This window comes from Cnephaeus nilssonii, assembly GCF_951640355.1.
Source record: "Cnephaeus nilssonii genome assembly, chromosome: Y".
In the NCBI taxonomy this organism is placed as follows: Eukaryota; Metazoa; Chordata; class Mammalia; order Chiroptera; family Vespertilionidae; genus Cnephaeus; species Cnephaeus nilssonii.
Window position 1 is genome coordinate 9,986,083 of NC_137096.1, and position 20,884 is coordinate 10,006,966.

Sequence of the window (20,884 nt, forward strand, 5' to 3'; positions counted from 1 at the left end):
CTGTGGCCATACCTCTTGGATATTACAAAATTATCATAGACCTGAAAGATTGTTTTTTCACCATCCCTTTACATCCTAACGACCAAAAACGTTTTGCATTTAGCCTCCCCTCAATTAATTTCCGTGCCCCTATGCAGAGATTCCAGTGGCAAGTCCTCCCTCAAGGAATGGCAAATAGTCCTACGCTATGTCAGTCTTTTGTAGCCTCAGCTATTCAATCTATTCGAGACCGATGGCCTGATCTATATATCATTCATTATATGGATGACATCTTGGTAGCAGGCAAAATTGGAGAGGAAGTTCTAAGCTGCTATACTGATCTCCAGCAGGCATTAAAATCTCATGGCCTACAAATTGCTCCTGATAAAGTCCAGCTAAAAGACCCTCATACATACCTTGGATTCCAAATGAGAGGGTCCACTATCTCCTCTCCAAAACTAACCCTCAGACTAGATAGTTTAAAAACTCTCAATGACTTCCAAAAAGTATTGGGAGATATAAATTGGCTAATGCCTTACTTAAGACTCACCAAACATGAGCTTAAGCCTCTTTCTAACATCCTCCAAGGAGATAGCTGTCCCACCTCACCGAGGGAACTTACTGCTGAGGGACGCAAAGCCATTGCCATAGTAGAGCAAGCTATCCAAAATCAAACCATCACCTTTATGGATTATGATTCTCCGTTACAATACATCATATGTAGGACCACCCTCTCCCCCACTGCAGTTTTCTGGCAGACAGCACCTCTTATGTGGGTTCATCTCCCAGCATCTCCCAAACGAGTCTTAAACCCTTACTATAGAGCAGTCTCTGACTTAATCATGATAGGTAGAGATCATGGCAAGCGTTACTTTGGAAAAGAACCTGATATTATCATTCAACCTTACCCTAAAGAGCAAGTTGACTGGCTAATGCAAGCCACCGAATTTTGGCCAGTCGCTCTTGCCTCTTATGCGGGCTCTATAGACAATCACTACCCTCCAAACAAACTTATTGATTTTGCCAACAGACATGAGTTTATATTTCCAAAGATCACTTCCACTAAACCTCTTCCTAAAGCATTGTCCGTTTTCACGGACGGTTCTTCCACAGGCATAGCTGCCTATGTTTGGGACTCCAGCACTATCCAATTTCAGACTAACAGCTCCTCCGCCCAAATAACCGAGCTACATGCTGTCATAGCAGTTTTTTCAGCCTTCCCCACGAAAGCCTTTAATCTATACACAGGCAGTGCTTATATCACCCAGGCTGTACCTCAATTAGAGACATGTGGACAGATAAAACATAGCTCTCAGACTGGCAAATTATTTAGCCAATTACAGGATTTGATCAGAAAACGGTCTGACCCTTTCTTTATCAGACACCTCCGTGCCCATTCTAACCTACCTGGGCCACTGACAACAGGTAACCAGCTAGCAGACCTGGCCACTCGTCCCTCCACATCAGCCTACTCACTAATTGTTGATAGTCCCTCCCAAATAACCCGAGCACAAGAAGCTCATCAGTTACATCATCTTAACGCTCGCACCCTCCGGCTTATGTTTAAAATAACCAGAGAACAAGCTAGACAAATTGTTAAAACTTGCTCTATTTGCACTCTACATCTCCCTACCCCTCATCTAGGGGTAAACCCACGAGGCTTAATTCCTAATGCTCTATGGCAAATGGACGTCACACACTTCCCTGAGTTTGGAAATCTCAAATATATACATGTCAGCATTGACACTTATAGTGGATTTATATTTGCAACTCTACAAACCGGAGAAGCTACAAAAAATGTAATAGCTCACCTTTTAACTAGCTTTTCAGTTCTCGGCTGCCCTCAACAAATTAAAACTGATAATGGTCCTGGTTACACCAGCTCCGGCTTCTCTAAATTTTGCAAACAAATAAATATTACTCACATAACAGGCATCCCATATAACCCTCAAGGCCAAGGTATTGTAGAAAGAGCTAACCTTTCCCTCAAAATTACTATAGATAAAATAAAAAAGGGGGAATGGTACCCCATCAAGGGGTCCCCCAGAAATCTAATATCACATGCACTCTTTATTCTTAATTTTTTAAACTTGGATGCCAATGGGTCATCAGCAGCTACTCGCTTTTGGCAAACGGAAACAAAGAAACAATTCGCCTCAGTAATGTGGAAGGATCCCCTAAACAACTCATGGCATGGGCCAGACCCTGTGCTCATCTGGGGCCGAGGGTCAGTATGCATTTACTCCAAAGAAATGAAATCAGCCAGATGGATCCCTGAACGCCTAGTAAAACAAGTGGATAAGAGCATTGAGAATGATAATGAGTTAACAGACTCCAGGGAAGAAGACTCTCCCTGAGACAAGCTTTTCTTTATTTACAGGTCATGGAGACAATTACCCAGATCCTACTACAAGGAATAATGTTGATCCTGATACCTATGACTAACGGCGGACTGGGACCCCCAATAAACAAGCAAGAGTTACTTTTGAAGCTGTTTGGAAACCCTTGCGACTGCAGAGGAGGTAAGAGTGGGGTGATTCCCACTTCTTACACCCGGATAGCCGATTGTGGCAGCAGTACAGCTTATTTAATTTATAAGAGACAAATGGGGGGAGGATACGAACAAAGCTGGAAATGTGTTGGGAAGCCCAAAATCATACCTATGGTTAATGGCGAACCAGGGCCCTGCCCCAGCGATTGTCAAGAGGCCATAGAGCTACACTCTACCTGTTATAACAGTGTCCAGCAGTGTTCTCACACAGATGGCAAAATATACCTAACGGCTGTCTTACAAAGAACTTATAGTGGTTCCTTTGGAGGCGAGTATGATTATAGCCACCCTCTAGGGCACTCCAAGCCTCCTGCCGCGGCACAGTTGGCAAAGATATTTGCTGGCCACCGCAAGCACCGATCCACGTGTCTGATGGCGGTGGGCCAACAGACAGGGTAAGGGAAGCCATGGTTCAGAAACAGACTGAAGAAATTATTAAGCACATGTATCCGCCCCTGCAGTACCACCCTTTGGCTCTGCCCAAATCTCGGGGCATAGATCTTGACACCCAAACCTCCAACATCTTGGAGACTACACTCAGAGCTCTGAATGTTACCAACCCAACCCTTGCGGAGGACTGCTGGTTGTGTATGACCCTTGGTACACCCATGCCCCTTGCCATCCCAGCAAATACTACCAATGTACAACCTAAGGGGAACTGTAGTGTTGGCTTGCCTTTTAGGATCCAACCTATAGGATTTAATACATCCCTGTGCTTACAAAGCCACCCCCAAAATGATAACTATGATTTAGACGTAGGATTCACTACCTTTACAAATTGCTCCTCTATTGTCAACTATACCTCATCTCTCTGTCCCGCTCCCGGGCAAGTGTTTGTGTGTGGAGGAAACATGGCCTTCACGGCCCTACCTACAAACTGGACGGGACTATGTGTACAGGCCATTGTTCTCCCCGATATTGATATTATTCCGGGGAAGGAGCCTATTCCCCTACCCAGCCTTGACTACATTGCTGGATGCAGTAAGCGAGCTATCCAGCTCATCCCCATACTTGTAGGTCTAGGGGTCTCTGGAGCTATGGCTTCTGGCACAGCAGGTCTAGGGGTAGCAATACATTCCTATACAAAATTATCTAACCAATTGATCGACCATGTCCAAGCTCTCTCTGGTACCATTAATGATCTCCAGGACCAGATTGATTCACTGGCTGAGGTTGTCCTACAAAACAGAAGGGGGTTAGACTTACTCACAGCAGAACAGGGAGGGATATGCTTAGCCCTACAGGAACGCTGTTGCTTCTACGCCAACAAATCCGGAATCGTCCGAGACAAGATAAAGAAATTACAAGAAGACCTGGTGAAAAGGCGAAAGGAGCTGTTCGAAAACCCTCTTTGGAGTGGGCTGAATGGATTCCTCCCCTATCTCCTTCCCTTATTAGGACCCCTGCTCGGCCTGTTGATCCTACTATCGCTAGGTCCTTTCTTAATCAACAAACTCATGGCATTTCTTAAGCAACAAATAGAAGCCATCCAAATGAAACCCATACAGGTCCATTACCACAAACTTGAAATGGCCGACAGGGACGTGTATATGGGAACTTACTCAGACGCTGTCTGAAGGTAAACGTTCCTCTTTCCTACCCTTGGTGAGCTGGGCTGGATAGCCAAAGACGGGCAACTGGAGAGTATACCCAAAATTTGAAACGGGACCGCCACACCACCTAAGACAGGCGCTGGGCCAAAAGCTGCCCAGTCAGCCCATGACGGGTAAGGTGTGTAGGCCGGGTATATGTGATCTCCTGACCTAAGACAGGCACAGCCCCCTCAAGGAGCGTTCCCTGGCCAATATAATATAAAAAAGGGGGACCTGTGGGAAACTGTGCTCCCAGAACTGCATTGGGATGACCAAAGATAACATTGTTTGCACAACAGGGGGCTCTTGACAGTTATTACTTAGGCACCCTGGCGGCAGACATTCTGGCGGCTGGGGCACAACAAGACCTCTCTGTTGAGATAACCTATTCTTGATATTTACGGCCTAACTACCCTCCCGCTGACATCATTAGAGGAATTCCCTCTCTCTCCCTGACTATATCTATCCCCGTATACCTTGCAATAAACGAGACTTGATCAGAAAGCCTGTCTTGTCTCCGTCTCTTGTGCCTCTTGTCCTTTCATTCCCACTCCCCCTCTAGGGTCCGCGTTGACTTTACCCGCGGGTCGGGGCAGGAAGCTTTATCAAATAAAAATTAATAACTACATTTTAAAAGTTTTCAACCTCTAAGGGAGAGGGGTTTTCTCTCTACTAAAGGCTCACCTATTATCAAGGCTAGACTCATAAACCACTTACTTGATGCCTTACAGCTTCCCTCTCAGGTAGCCATCATGCACTGCTGAGGCCATCAGACAGACTCCTAGATGGTTACGCAGGGAAATGCCCATACAGACGCAGTGGCCACAGGCTTAACTCAGGGTGAAGGGTCCCCAGCCCCGATCTTCTTCCTTTCCCTTCCCTCCATTACCCCTCAGTATAGAGAAGAAAAAATAAAAATAAACTCTTACATCAGGGAGGCACTTCTGGTCCTGAGGGATGTATCTTCATAAATAACACGATTGCCCTTCCCAAGGCTCAGGTAGGGGCCATTGGCCAATAGGTCCACCAGTCATTGCACATTGGACCGCTGGCACTTTGGAGGTTCCTTGAACCCCTCTTCACCTCGCCCACATTGCAAGTGGCAGTCATGAGTGCCTTCTCCTTCTGCTCCACGTGTGTAGCTATCTCAAACCAGGGAGGAATGGGCCCCAACTTTCCTACCCATCAAATGAGGTGACACCTCCCAGGGCAGTACTGGCAGGTAGACTTCACCCATATGCCTCCCCACAAGAAGACCGACTATCTGCTTACCATGGTAGACACCTTGACAGGGTGGGTAGACGTCTTCCCTACCTGCAAGGAAACTGCTGAGGTTGTGGCTGATAACACACATAATCCCTAGGTTCGGCCTCCCCACCTCCATACAATCAGACAATGGCCTGGCTCTGATGTCAAGGGTCGTTCAGCAGGTTAGGACCTCACTTGGCATCTCCTGGAAACTGCACATACCCTACCACCCTCAATCATCGGGTAAGGTCAAGAGGGACAATGGCCTCCTTAAAGACCATCTAACAAAACCCTCTCTAGAAATCTGCAGCCCCTGGCCAGATCTCCTGTCCATGGCCCTGACCAGAATCCGGGCTACACCAAGGAGCCCCACCTTCTTAAGCCCTTTTGAACTCCTATATGGGAGACCCTTCTTACTCAACTATCATCTACCTACTGACCCTTCTCTCCTGGCTACCTATCTTCCATACCTGTCTATATGCAGGCAGCTGCTCCGGGAACACGCTGACAGGTCTCTACCCAGGCCAGAACCAGCTGACCAAGGCTCGCGAGGACCACCCCTCCAGCCGGGGACTCAGTTCTCCTTAAGAATCTACATCCCAAGGCCTTGCAAACCAGGTGGATGGGACCTCACACAGTAATCCTCACAGCCCCCACTGCGGCCAAACTACTGGGAGATCCATCGTGGCACCACCTCTCCAGACTCAAGAGGACCCCGGAACAGCATGACTTCTATGAATGTGAGGTGTTGGGCCCCACTAAGGTCCGCCTTAGCCACCCTCCCCATCTTTCTTCTTCTCCCAGCCCTGGGCAATCTACACCCACCCCCACCTGCTTATGTGTGAAGGTTCAAGGTCCATGAAACCTACGACTAGGACAGCACACAAGTTACCCAGCAGGTAGCATCTCAGGACTGCCTTCTGGCCTGATGCCAGGCAGAGATCCTGATTGCTGTGGAACACTGGTCAGTGTCCAATGGTGGCCGACCATATGCCTGCTTTGCTTACGACCAGTGGAACCCAGACAGGTGTAATCAAGACGTCAACACCTATGGGGGTTACCGCTGGTCAGGCTGTGTCATCCATGATGCCTACAATGAGGTCAGGTCTGGTCCCTTTTTCTGGAAGAACGGGACCTTCAACATCAGGGTCCGGGACCCCTAGGACCAGCGATCTGTTGTGTGAGTTATGGGAAAACTATATGGGGGTGGTTGGAGATCAACCCCTTCAGGGACCATCTACATCTCCTGGGAATATGTTATGGCCCAGGAAGCCCAAATCCAGGTCTACAAAAGCATCGTACAGGCCGAACATTCCCTTAAATGGAAGCTGCCTGATTTCCCACGGGTAAAAGGCTTGTCTTCTTGGCTCCAATTTATCCAACACACCCTACCATTCCTTAACAAGACCCGCACCCTGCCCAATGTCTTGCACTGCTTTTTATGTGTCTCTCTCCAAAGACCTTTGCTGGCTGCAGTCCCACTCATGACTCCTCCAGGTACCCAAGGACACAGTGAATTTCAACCTCCCCTGGCTGGCATTCCCATCTGGGAACCCAAAACTCCAGAACCCACCTTGCCCCCACGGATATGCTACCAGACCAGCAACCCGGTAACTGTGGGATGGGTCACTTGGAACTGTACCCAAAACCACACTGCAGCCAGTCCCACCAAGGCCAGCCTGGGTACCTTCTTTTGGTGCAATGGCACCTTAAGCAACTGCATAAACTCCTCTGAGGCCAGGCCTTGCTTTGGGGTCACAGTAGTTCCCCAACTAACCTTGTATGGAGAGTTGGAGCTTGCCTGGTTGCCCCCTTCATCCCACCCCCGGGCCTGTCAGTCCACCTTCCTCCCTGTCATGTTGGGGGTAAGTATCGCTTCATCCACAGGCCTAGCTGGGGAGGCCCTCAGTAACAGCATAATCTCTGCTCAGGATTTCAATGACAAACTCCAGATAGCCCTGGAGTCTACTATTACCTCCTTAGCCTCCATGCAAAGGCAAGTAACATCGGTAGCCCAAATAGCCCTGCAGAACTGAAGGGCCCTAGACCTTCTTACTGCGGAAAGAGGAGGAACCTGCATGTTCCTTCAAGAATAATGCTGCTACTACATCAACGAGTCCGGAGTGGTGGAACACAACGTGTATACCCTGACTAAGCTGAGTGTAGAATTACATGCAAGACACTCCCGGGACAACTCTCTTTTTGGCTGTCTCCAAAGCCCTTTAGGTTCCTGGATCCTACCCCTGAGAGGGCCCCTAATTCCCATCTGTGTCTTTTTTTCCGTATCTCCCTGCCTCCTCAAATTAATCAGCTCCCGGATTGCGGAAATGTCTCAGGTGACTGTAAACCAGCTCCTGCTGCATCCCTACACTGGGCTGCCCCTCAACCAGCCTCTGTCTGACTCTGGCCTTTAATATCCCCCACCCTCTTCACCCCTGCTCAGCAGGAAGTAGCCAGGACGATTTCGGCGCCTGCTGTCACCAAAAGGCAGGGATGTTAGGTCAAGGCAGGGCGGAAGTCTAGAGCCAATGCAAGCATCTGCAAGGTAGATGGTGACCAAGATAACTGGCTCCTTCCCAGACCCTTGCTGAAGGCAGGAATTACATACCTATCAAGGCCTCCACCCTCCCCTCACTAAAAAGATGAATAAAATAAGTACCTATGCCCCATTTTTAGCTCAAACTTCCCTGGCCCACTCTCAGACCAGCGAGTTTCGCCCAGGAGCGCAAGATTAAAACCTCCCCCACTTTTCATCGCCTGGACTCCGTGTATTGTTTCCTGAGTCTCAAACCTCTCAACCACAAATCTTACATTTTAGTTTCACCTATTTATCCATATTTCAACAATTTTGAGACTTTAAAGCCAATTACTATTATTCAAGGCATTTTCTTTGGCAAATTCTGTAACAGAGAAAACTTACTGACTTTCAGTGGCTTTAATGTTAACAATGGAATATGGGCCATTATTATTCAAAAACTACCCTTTATTAAGGAAACACTAATTTTGTTTCCTAAACCAAGCTTGTATATTTTCTGTAGGTCATTTTTGCTATCTTTTTGTTTTTCCTTAGAAAAACACTCCTGGGTTTATTCTATATCATCCATAAAGCAATTGAGCTCAGGTCAAGACCCATCCTCTCTAATAAAATGGTAATATGCAAATTAACCATCACTCCGCTACATAAGCCACGCCCACCAGCCAAGCCACGCCCACCAGCCAATCAGGGCGAGCATGCAAATTAACCCCAATCCAAGATGGCTACAGCCACAGAGAGCAAGGTTTCCCAGGTAACAGAGCAAGCCAAGCTTTCCATAGCCGTTGCAGGCCTAAGCCTCCACTCAAGCTACAAAGTTTCAATTATAGAAGGTAAACAAATTCAAACAAATGGCGGCAGAATGGAGCTTGAGAGAGCAGACCAGGGTTGCCGGCGGCAACAGGGGAAGCAAAGCTTTCCGCACACCCTGGCTGGGCTCACCCGCTTAAGGCTACAAACTTTCAATTGTAGAAGGTGAATTAACTGCCACAGAAATGGCTGCCGCCCCAGAAATGGCTGCTGCCCCAGGCTACAAAGTTTCAATTGTAGAAGGAAAATAAATTCCAGATACCAGGGCCTCCGCTTGGGTTGCCAGGGGGCGTGGCCAGCCTGCAAACCACCACAGGCCCCTCACTCAGGCCACCCCACGCCCCAAGGGAACCCCCACCCTTATCTGTGACACCCTTCAGGACAAACCAACTGGCCCCCACACGTCCACCAGGCCTCTATTCTATCTAATAAAAGAGTAATATACAGATTGACCATCAATCCAACACACAATATGCCTGCCCCCATGTGGACACAAGATGGCCACTACAAGATGGCCAGCAGGAGAGGGCAGTTGGGAGGCACCCGGCCTGCAAGGGAGGGCAGTTGAGAGGGACCAGGCTTGCAAGGGAGGGCAGTTGGAGGTGATCAACCCTGCAGGAGAGGGCAGTTAGGGGTGACCAGGCTGGCAGAGGAGGGAAGTTGGGGGCAAACAGGCTGGCAGGGGAGCAGTTAAGCATCAACCAGGCTGGCAGCGGAGTGGTTAGGGGGTGATCAGGCTGGCAGGCAGAAGCAGTTAGGGGCAATCAGGAAGGCAGGCAGGCAAGCAGTTGGGAGCCAGCAGTCCTGGATTGTGAGAGGGATGTCCGACTGCCCGTTTAGGAGTCCCAGATTGGAGAGGGTACAGGCTGGGCTGAGGGACAACCCCCCACCGTGCACGAATTTCGTGCACCGGGCTTCTAGTCTAAGATAAGATGGAGCACACTTTTGTACTAAGTCAGCCTTTTCTCTTCATGAGTACACAAATCCCAGACATATCCCCAAATTCTGCTAAATGTTAAATGACGGACCAGAAAATAAAAAACATAGCGAAAATGAGACTTTTTAAATAGCACTCTCGAGAGTGGGCATCCATTTTACAGGCTCACTAAAAAAAAACAATTATTGATAAATGGGCCACGTGTGTCTCCACATCCTGTTTGCTTTGGGGAAATTCATTAAATGGCCTGGTTGCCTAGGTTTCTTTTCTTATTAAATTAAATAAGGGCATGCCTAATAAACTAACAATAAACACATTTAACCAAACATAAAGGACAAATCAACAAACATATAGACAAGACTTAATAAATCAAAGTTCTTTTCCCGGATTTATTCTCTCCATAGCATTGACTACCCTTTAAAGATATTTTAGCTAAACTCTGCCTGTCCCAAGGTGTGCTATGGTAATTTTTAAACAAAGCATTGAAGAGTCCCCCTCCGAGAAGAGTAATTGCTCTATCCTCTCTAGCTGCTGAGTCTTTCCACACCAGAGGTGGAAGATTTTGTGGCAGTGCTTTTTTAATTATTACAGACTTTTGATCCCAATACAAAATAGGAACAATTCAATTTGAACAAGAACCACATAGTTAAATATGACAAAACACTGCTTTTTCTTGAGCCAAATTAATAGAGTACATTTTGACATTTGAATTTCTTTATCCTTGAGCATGGAAGCTAAAGATTTACAATGGTATTTTTGCCTTTTGGACAAATCCATACCCATTATGGCCTGGCTTGAAACAAAAGACACCCTCGCCCATTTTGGATCACGAATTCCAATGCTTGGGGCTAGCTTAATGCTCAGTGAATTTCCCTACCTTTTTTCCCGGTGATCCCACCTGTTTTTCCTTGGACTTCCTTTCTTTGCTCTGGCAAAACTTCTTCTCCAGTCCCTGTCTTGGGCGACATAAATACCTCAGTCTTTTTTACAGCAAGGGTTCAGGAATCTGGAGAAGGGGCTGCAACATAAATGGATACACTAGACAAGAAATATAAATTTAGAAGGCATTGATGGAGCCAGAAGGGTACTTACTCTATAGACATAGAAAAATCAGTGGTTCCACAACTGTCCAGATGCACTGCTTTATATTTACACATTTTGCTCATTAGCAAAGCAAACACAAAGGTAAGGTTTGGTTAAAAATAAAGGGTGATCAGGTTAGGGGAATTGCTTTCTGCTGTTCAGTCAGCATTAGGTAATAATAGACAGATTTTCAACCCTGTTGAATATCTATGTCCATCAGCCTCCTGACATTTATTATGCTAACTACTTTGGTCTTTGCCCCAAGTAAAGCAACACAATTTTGTGGTAATTTTTAAAAATTCAAGTTGGAAGGCTTGTTGGTAACTTTACACTCAACAGTCCAATAGGTGAGCTTTTAAAAACCTCTCTCATTTGTGATGTTTGTTTACATTCACTAATAAAAAATACTTAGGATTCAAGATAGCTCAATGTTTGAGAGAGCATATCTTTGTGGTGCATTAATTGTCAAACTGTTGAAGAGAAAGTGCATGAGTAGTTCTACAATAAAATACATGTCACTATCTAATGAAACTTTTGTTCATTTCATTCAGAAGTATAGTCAGGGATGCTAACTGGTTCAGTTTAACTGGCAATCTCTGTTTCAATCTTATTATTCCCACTTCAGAAAAGTGCTGATGTCATTTCAATAAGCAAAAGGATGCTTACATTTAGACTTCTTCAAACTTTTATATCATTCCTTCTGTAATTTCTTTTCCTACTTACTCTATTCCTTTAAAGGTTGAGGACATATAAAATGCCACAGGGAGGAGGGCAACAGTTGTTTTGCAGCCTGTTGGAGGTTCCTCAACTCTTTGCTTGCTCTAATTGGAAAACAGGGTAGCATGGCATGAAGACGAAGCACACTGCTTCCTTTTGCATTGAGTTCAGTTCAAAGACTGTACTGGTATGCACTTATGGTCAAAGGAAACATGGGGAAATTTAGAGCCAAGAATGCAACTCACCATCCAAACACTTTGTATTTACATGTTTGGGGTAAAATTGGACAAGAGATTGCATTTTGAGGAAAAATTTATTCTGAAAATTTTAACAATGCAGATGTTCAATTTAAACATTTAAGTATATTGTAATTTAAATCAACACTTATGAAAAAACCCTGAATAATTCACACTTTTTATCCTATGCAGAAACTTCATAAAGGGATCTGCAATTCTTGATTCTTCCCCAGACCCACCATTTGCTTTTAGTCATTCTTAAATAACAGAAGACAATTTCTTTATAAATTAAATGTCGTCCGTACCTTAGTATCATTTTTAATTTTAGTGTCTACTTTGTCTGTCACAGGGACTTCCCCACTGACTCTCCCAGAGGAGCCCAATAAGTTGAGCTACTGTACTGCATGATTCATTCTCTCCTCTGTAGATGGTGAATCCTATGATCCCAGCCAGCACCATGCTAGGGATCTCATACAGAGTTGTCCCACCAGCTGTTGCAATAATTGCCATCCCCCCTCCCCATCAAAACCATCTGTTCTGTGGCTATGGTAATCATCTCAGCAACTGTTTACAACATAAGTCAGAAGAGGCCGGCATGCTGGTGGTGCTCCACCTGAGCCTCCTGTAAAGTCAGTGACCAAATAACAACACTTGATCCTCTTTTTTAATTTCTTTGTTGATTAAGGTATTGCATATGTGTCCTCATCCCTCCATTAACTCCCCAACATCCCCCTCACTCATGTCCTCCTTGCACTGGTGTTCATGTCCCTTGGTTAGGCTTATATTCCTGAATACATGTCCTTTGGTTGATCTCTCTTCCTTTCCCCCACTCTCCCCTATCTTCCCTATGAGGTTTGGCAGTCTGATTGATGCTTCTCTGTCTCTGGATCTGTCCCTGTTCATCAGTTTATGTTGTTCATTATATTCCACAAATGAGTGAGCTCATGTGGTATTTATCTTTCTCTCACTGGCTTATTTAACTTAGCAAAATGATCTTCAGTTCAATCCATGCTGTTGCAAATGGTAAGAACTCCTTCTTTTTTACTGCAGCGTAGTATTCCATTGTGTAGATGTACCACAGTTTTTTAATCCACTCATCTGCTAATGGGCACTTAGGCTGTTTCCAAATCTTAGCTATAGTGAATTGTGCTGCTATGAACATAGTGGTGCATATATCCTTTTTATTGGTGTTTCTAGTTTCTTGGGATATATTCCTAGATGTGGGATCACTGGGTCAAATGGGAGTTCCATTTTTAGTTTTCTGAGGAAACTCCATACTGTTCACCACAGTGGCTACACCAGTCTGCATTCCTGCCAGCAGTGCAAAAGAGTACCTTTCTCTCAGCATCCTCACCCACACTTGTGTTGTGTTGATTTGTTGATGATAGCCATTCTGATAGGTGTGATATGGTCCCGCATTGTTGTTTTGATTTGCATCTCTCGGATAATTAATGACTTTGAGGATGTTTTCATATGTCTCTTGTTCTTCCTTCTGTCCTCCTTTGAAAAGTGTCTATTTAGGTCCTTTACCCATTTTTTGATTGGATTGTTTATCTTCCTTTTGTTAAAATGTATGAGTTCCCTGAAAATATTGGAGATTAAAACCTTATCGGTGATGACATTGGCAAATACGTTCCCTCATGCAGTGGGCTTTCTTGTTGTTTTGTCGATGGTTTCTTTTGCTGTGCAAAAGCTTTTTATTTTTATATAGTCTCATTTGTTTATTTTCTCTTTAGTTTCCATTGCCCGAAGAGCAGTATCAGTGAAGAAGTTCCTTATGCATATCTGAGATTTCGCTGCCTGTGGATTTCTCTAGAATTTTTATGGTTTCCCATCTAATGTTTAAGTCCTTTATACATTTTGAGTCCATTTTTGTGTATGGTGTACGTAGGTGGTCTAGTTTCATTTTTTTGCATGTATCTGTCCAATTTTCCCAACACCATTTTATTGAAGAGACTCTGTTGACTCCATTGTATGTTCATGCCTCCTTTGTAGAATATTAATTGTGTATAGTGGTTTGGGTCCATTTCTGGTGCTGGAAACTGATCATTGTCTCACTAATAGAAAGTTGAGGACAGGAAACATGGAAGGCTGGTCAACAACCTTAATTGCTCTAATCACTCACTGTTTAGTTGAAACATTGTTAGCTGAAGCAGCCTGTTTGTCTATGTAAATTTATTTTATTGTAGTTTCCTGCCTAAGGGCTATAGGTGTATCCCAAAGTCTCAATAAACGGGATAGCAAGGCCAGAACAGTGTGTAGTCCTCCCACTAGAGGTGGGCTCCTGTCTGGCCCCCAGTATTCCCAAATTAATACTTTTTTAACTCGCTTTCATTTGTGTGCGGCCTTCTCCAGAACCCGAACCCTGAACCAAAACCCTGAACCCCGTGGGATGTAAAAGGGGTTCCCACATTCTGGGTTCTCTATTCTATTCCATTGATCTATATGTCTGTTCTTGTGCCAGTACCAGGCTGTTTTAAGAACAGTGGCTTTGTAATACAGCTTGATATCTGGTATTGATATCCCACCTACTTTGTTCTTCTTTCTCAGGATTGCTGCAGCTATTCGGGGTCTTTTTTTATTCCAGATGAATTTTTGGAAAGTTTGTTGTAGATATGTGAAATATGCTTTTGGTATTTTAATGGGAATTACATTGAATATGTAGATTGCTTTGGGTAGTATGGACATTGTGATGATGTTGATTCTACCAATCCATGAACACATTATGTTCTTCCATCTGTTGATGTCTTCCTCTATCTCTTTTTTCTGTGTCCTGTAGTTTTTTGCATATAGATCTTTTATCTCTCTAGTTAAGTTATTTCCCTGGTATCTTTTTTTTTTTGGTGTGATGGTAAATAGAATTGCTTTTTAAATCTCTTTTTCTATAAGTTCACTATTTGTGTAAAGAAATGCCATAGATTTCTTGGCATTAATTTTGTATCCTGCTACATTGCCAAATTCATTCAGTAAGCCTAGTAATTTTAGATGGGGTCTTTAGGGTCCTCTATGTACAATATCATGCCATCTGTGAATAAGGACAATTTTACTTCTCCTTTTCCATTTTGGATGCCTTTTATTTCTTCTTCTTGTATGATTGCAATGGATAGTACTTCCAGTCCTATGTTGAACAGGTGTGGTGAAAGTAGGCATCCCTGTCTTGTTCCTGTTCTTAGGGAAAATGGTTTTAGTTTTTTTCCATTGGTATGATGTTGGCTGTGGGATTTTCATATATGGCTTTTATTATGTTGAGGTATGATCCTCCTATTACCACCTTACTGAGAGTTTTTATCAAGAAGGAGTGTTGGGTTTTGTCAAATGCTTTTTCTGCATCAATTGATCTGATTATGTGATTTTTATCTCTCAATTTGTTTATGTGATATATCATGTTTATTGATTTGCAGATATTATACCATCCCTGCATACCCAGAATAAATCCTCTTTGGTCATGGTGTATGATCTTTCTGATGTACTGCTGGATCTGATTTGCTAGAATTTTGTTGAGGATTTTGGCATCCATGTTCATGAGGGATATTGGCCTATATTTCTCTTTCATTGTGTTGTCTTTAGCTGGTTTTGGTATTAGGGTGATGCTGTCTTCATACAAAGAGTTTGGAAGTGCTCCTTCCCCTTGAATTTTTTTGGAATAGTCTGAGGAGCATTGGTTTTAGTTCTTCCTTTAATGTTTGGTATAACTCCCTTTGAAGCCATGTGTCCCCTGGCTTTTGTTTGCTGGGAGCTTTATGATAACTGATTCAATTTCTTCCATAGTTATCGGCCTATTGAGATGTTTTCAATCTTCCTGATTGAGTTTTGGATGGTTGTATTTTTCTAGGAATATGTCCATTTCCTCCAGATTGTCTAGTTTGTTGGAGGAGAGTTCTTCATACATAGTATTTTTTAATAATTCTTTGTATTTCTGTGGGGTCTATTGTTATTTTGACTCTCTCATTTCCCATTTTGTTTATTTGGGTCCTCTCTCTTTCTTCTTGGTGAGCCTGGCTAGAGGTTCATCAGCCTTGTTTATCCTTTCAAAGAACTAGCTCTTTGTTTTTATTGATCATTTGTATTTTTTTTTGGTCTCTATGTCATTTATTTCTGCTCAGAACTTTATTATCTCCTTCCTTATTCCCACTCTGGCCTTTTCTTGTTGCTCTCTTTCTAATTCTTTGAGTTGTAGAGTTAGATTTTTTACTACCATTTTTTCTTGTTTTTGTGGTAGGCCTGTTGAGCTATAAACTTCCCTCTCAGGACTGCTTTCATTATGTCCTAGAAATTTTATATTGTTGTGTTTTTGTTGTCATTAGTTTCCAGGATGCTTTTAATTTCTTCTTTGATCTCATTGGTAACCCAGTCATTATTTAATAACATGCTATTCAGCTTCCAAGTGTTTGAGATTTTAGAATTGTTTTTATTGTAATTTATTACTAATTTTATGGCATTGTGGTCTGAGAAGATGCTTTGTATGATTTCAATCTTCTTGAATTTGGGGAGACTTTGATAGTGACCCAATATGTGGTCTATTTTTGAAATTGTCTCATGGGCACTTGGAAGAATGTATATTCTGAGGATATGGGGTGAAATGTTCTGAAGATGTCAGCTAAGTCCATCTGATCTAGTGAGTCATTTACAATTGCTATGTCCTTGCTGATTTTTTGTCTAGAGGAATTATTGAGTGATGTCAGTGGTGTATTAAAATCACACACTATGATTGTATTGTTGTCGATCTATCCCTTGATATCTTCCAGGAGTTTTGTTATTTATTTGAGTGCTCCTGCGTTGGGTGCATGTATGTTTATCAGGATTATATCCTGTTGTTCTATCGATCTCTTTAGTATTATGAAGTGGCCTTCCTTATCTCTTGTTATTGGCCTTCACTTTGAGGTCTATTTTGTCAGATATAAATATTGCTACCCAGATTTTTTTTTTCATTTCCGTTTGCTTGAAGACATTTTTCCATCCCTTCACTTTCAGTCTGTGTGAGTCCCTTGTTCTGAGGTGGGTCTCTTGTAGACAGCATATATATGGGTTGTATTTTTTTATCCATTTAGACACTCGATGTCTTTTGATAGGAGCATTTAGTCCATTTATGTTTAAAGTTATTACTGAAAGGTACTTGTTTATAGTCATAACTATTTTTGTGTCTGTGTCCCTTCTTACATTTTTATTTCTTCTTTTTACAGTATTCCCTTTAGCATTTCTTGCATTGCTGATTTGGTGGTGATAAACTCCCTTAGTCTTTTCTTTATCTGTGAAGCTCCTTATTTTCCCTTCAGTTTTGATTAATAGTCTTGCTGGGTAGAATATTCTTGGATTCAGTCCTTTGCTTTACATCACTTTGTATACCTCTACCCATTCCCTTCCAGCTTGATGTGTTTCTGTTGAGAAATTATTTGATAGTCTGGTGGGGGATCCTTTGTAGGTAACTCTCTGTCTCTGTCTTGCCACCTTTAAGATTCTCTCTTTGTTGTTAATATTTGCCATTGAAATTATAACGTGTCTTGGTGTGGGCCTTTTGGGATTGATCCTGCTTGGGACTCTCTGTACTTGTGTAACTTTTTTCTTCCCCATATCCTGTAAATTTTATGTCATTATTTCTTCAAATAGATTTTCTAATCTTTGCTGCATTTATTGTCCTTCTGGCAGCCCTATTATATATATGTTACTTCGTTTCATGTAGTCCCAAAGCTGCCTTAGGATTGATTTCCTCCTGTTTTTTATTTTTTTTCTCCAGTTGCTGTTCAGATTGAGCTTGTTCTGTACCTATCTTAAAACTCACTAATTTGGTCCTCTGCTTCTTCTAGTCTAATGTTGAACTTTCCATGGTGTTTTTGATTGTAGCTACATCACTTTTCATTTCTTCCTGATTTTGCATAGGTTGTTGATTTTCTCATCCATTCGATGTATGAATTCCATGACCATTACTCTGAATTACTTTTCGGTCATGTTGCATGCTTAAATTTCACTAATTTCCTTTCTTGGTGACTCCTCATTTTTTTTTCCTCTGGGGATTGTGTTGTCTCCCCATTCTGACTATCACCAGAAGGTTGAAAGTTTGAGTTGCGTGGACCTGGGCCATAGGCTGTGGGAGCTTTGCATGACCCGAGTGTCACTGAAGTGCTCCGACACTAGGACGTGTGGCTGCCGTGGGTTGGTGGGAACCAGGCTTGTCCAGGTTCAGTGTTACCAGCATTCAGTGTGGTCTCATGTGCGCACCTAGAATCAGGGATCCCGCCTGCACCGAGCTGTTGGCGTGTGCTGAAAATGAGTCCCCTGGCGCATGCCAGAAGTCAAAGTTTCCCTGTGTCTGCACCAAGATTCTAGTACCAGAGACTCTGTTTCCTCGTGCGGCTTCCTGTTGAGGATCAGGGTCCCTGTGTGCGCATGCACCAAGAATTGGAGTCACTGGCTCTTAGCGTGAATGCGCTGTGAGTCAGGGATTCCAGGTGCACACGGTAATAAACAGAGTCTAGTGAGTGGTGCTCAGTGCTGCCTGTTGCTGGGAGAATCTGGGTTCCGGTCACCATGGGGGACTGGGCTGCACAGTAGCACTGTGGTGTGCCTGCACTGAGGAAAACAGACTTCGGTGTGCACTTGCCCAGAATCGAAGTCAGGTGGCACTGCTGCCCTGCCTGGGCTTCAGGTTTGTTCGCCTGATTTTGTTGCAGGGAGCAGATTCCAGTCTCTCTGCATGCCCAGGCTTAAATTCCCATATGGACACAGCAGCCTGAGCGAGGGGCGGGTCTATCAGTTACTATGGAGCTATCTGCAATCCTGCAGGGAGGGGGATAGGCTCTTTGACTCACAGAAATCTGAGGCAGGGAAGTCTGGATTCTTGGTGTCTGTGGGTCTGCAGTTGTGGTCACAGGTCTCTGTCCCCAGTGGCTACAGGGTCCTGGTTTGCTTCTGAGATGCGGCTGGGTGGTGCTGAGGCCAGGATCCTAGTCTCAAGCAGCTCTGTTTCTCAAGATAGTGTGGTCTCTCAGCACTCACTGGCCGCCCAGAAGTGTCTGCTTTGTGTGCGGGGCTCCACTGTTTAAGACTGCCCGGTTTGGCAGCCCCTTGGAGAACCTACAGAATCTAACTGTCCCTAGCTCATACACACACACCACACCTGTCTACACTCTCCTCTATTGTTCCCTCACCCTCTCACACTCTCTCCCTCCCTGCCTTCCTGCCTGTCGTCATCGTCTAATCTTGAACCTCATACCGAATAATTTTATTTCAGTATGACATGACCATAGTAAAGTCTGAAATATTGGGAGAAAGTATGCTTTTATCTGCCTGTGCTAAAGAGATGTCAGTAATGCTGAGGTAGGCAAGAAAGATTACATTTATTTAAAATACAGCTGAAGATTAATGTTTTAACTTAAATAATTGATTATGAATAAAGAGCGAGGCACATTTTCTAGAAATGGGTTGATATTCTGGCCTTCATATTATTCTATACTTCACGCTGTCAAATGCTGTGTCTGATTAAAAAATGTTAAAATACCCCATCTTGCTGGTGTGCCTAAGTGGTTTGAGCCCTGGCCTGGGCACTTCAGGAAAGCAGGTGTAATTCCAGGTCAAGGGTATGTCCCTGGGTTGTAATTAACCAAGTGATCTCTCTCTCTCTCTCTCTCTCTCTCTCTCTCTCTCTCTCTCTCTCTCTCTCTCTCTCTCTCTCTCACACACACACACACACACACACACACACACACACACATCTCAATCCCTTCAAACTCCCCTTCTCTGCTTTCAACTCTCGGTTGAAAAACGACAACAATGGAAAAAGGTCCTCTAGTGTGGATTAGCAACAATAAAACACAAAGATACATTATTCGGCCTAAGTATAAAAAAAACAACATTGAAAAAATTCTTCAAGCTCCAAAAAGTGATTGAAACTCCCAGTGCACCAATATGTAAGGGAAAAAGAGATGGAGATGCTGCAGGCCACAGCACAGGTTTCGATCTGGCAGGGGATATGACAGAGGCTGCTGACACAGCTGAAGGCCTGAGTGGGTCCTTATGGTACTGAGCCCCAGTTTTAGTTTTCAGAGTGGTGCTGTTGCACTTATCAAAGGGAGATCTGCTCACTGCTTCTCCAAAAGCCCAGGGCCCCCCAGCATTCCCCTACCCATCTCCTGTACCTCTGCTCCTTGCTCATCCCTCCCGCAGACATGATGGCCATCTTTCCTAATCACCCTGCCAGGCCTTGCTGTGCCCCAGACTGAGGGTCAAAGTATTTAGCAACGGAAACTGACCCTGCCCAACAAGAAGCAGGGACTGGGAAGACACCATATGCTGGGATGTCTTAAAGGCCTGGGCCCAGTGGCCTTCTCTCACCACCACATGCAGGTGGCTATGATTTTCATTCTGTGGGCCCTCCGCTTGTGCTCAAGCTCAGCAGAAAATGGGGAAGTGGATGTCCTCTGTGCCAGACAGGGTTTCTGCCAGGATGCGGTGGCTGGTAGGGGATACTATGCTGAAAGGCACACCCTCATCTTGACCATGAGTGCTGCTCCTCTGTGAGGTGGGACATCTGGGGGTACAGCAACCACAGACTCTGCCCTTAGGACTTAGCTCAGTTCCCACACCGCAGTTCAAATGCTGTGTAACCTTGGGCTAGTAAATGCCCATCTCTAAGCTTCAGTGTCTGGAAAAAGGGAAATGTGCAGTGCTCAGGGATGAAGGACATGAGGAGGATTACAGGGGATGAACTCAGAGCAGCACAGAGACACTGTGACTGTAATCCCAACAGGAGTATTTGGGCATGGAGAGCCCCTCCCTTGTCTCTGTCCCACACAGCACCTACCCCCACACCCAGGCAGCAGGATCAATGAAGCAGGCAGTTGTATCCTGGCCCTCAGGGGAGCAGACTCTGTATGGGCAAAGGCCTTGTGGTGGCAATACGCCTGGAACTTTCCAGGAAGCAGCATCTGCCTTACCCATAAAGTGAGGCAGGTGAGGCTCATGCATTCATTGCCCCATCCAGGGGCATGACTGCAACTCTTTCTTCAGACACAGGTCAGCTAAGCCTGCACACAGAGCATTGTTATGACTCAGAGAGTATAACCACTGGGAGAGGAGAATCTGCCGGTATAAAACGAAGTGAAAGGGTGCAACAATAGAATTATTGTGAACCAGCTAGTATTGAAAGAAATGGGAATCATGCTCTGTTAACCATGATTGTTTTATTCTGATTACAGAAGGCGCCTT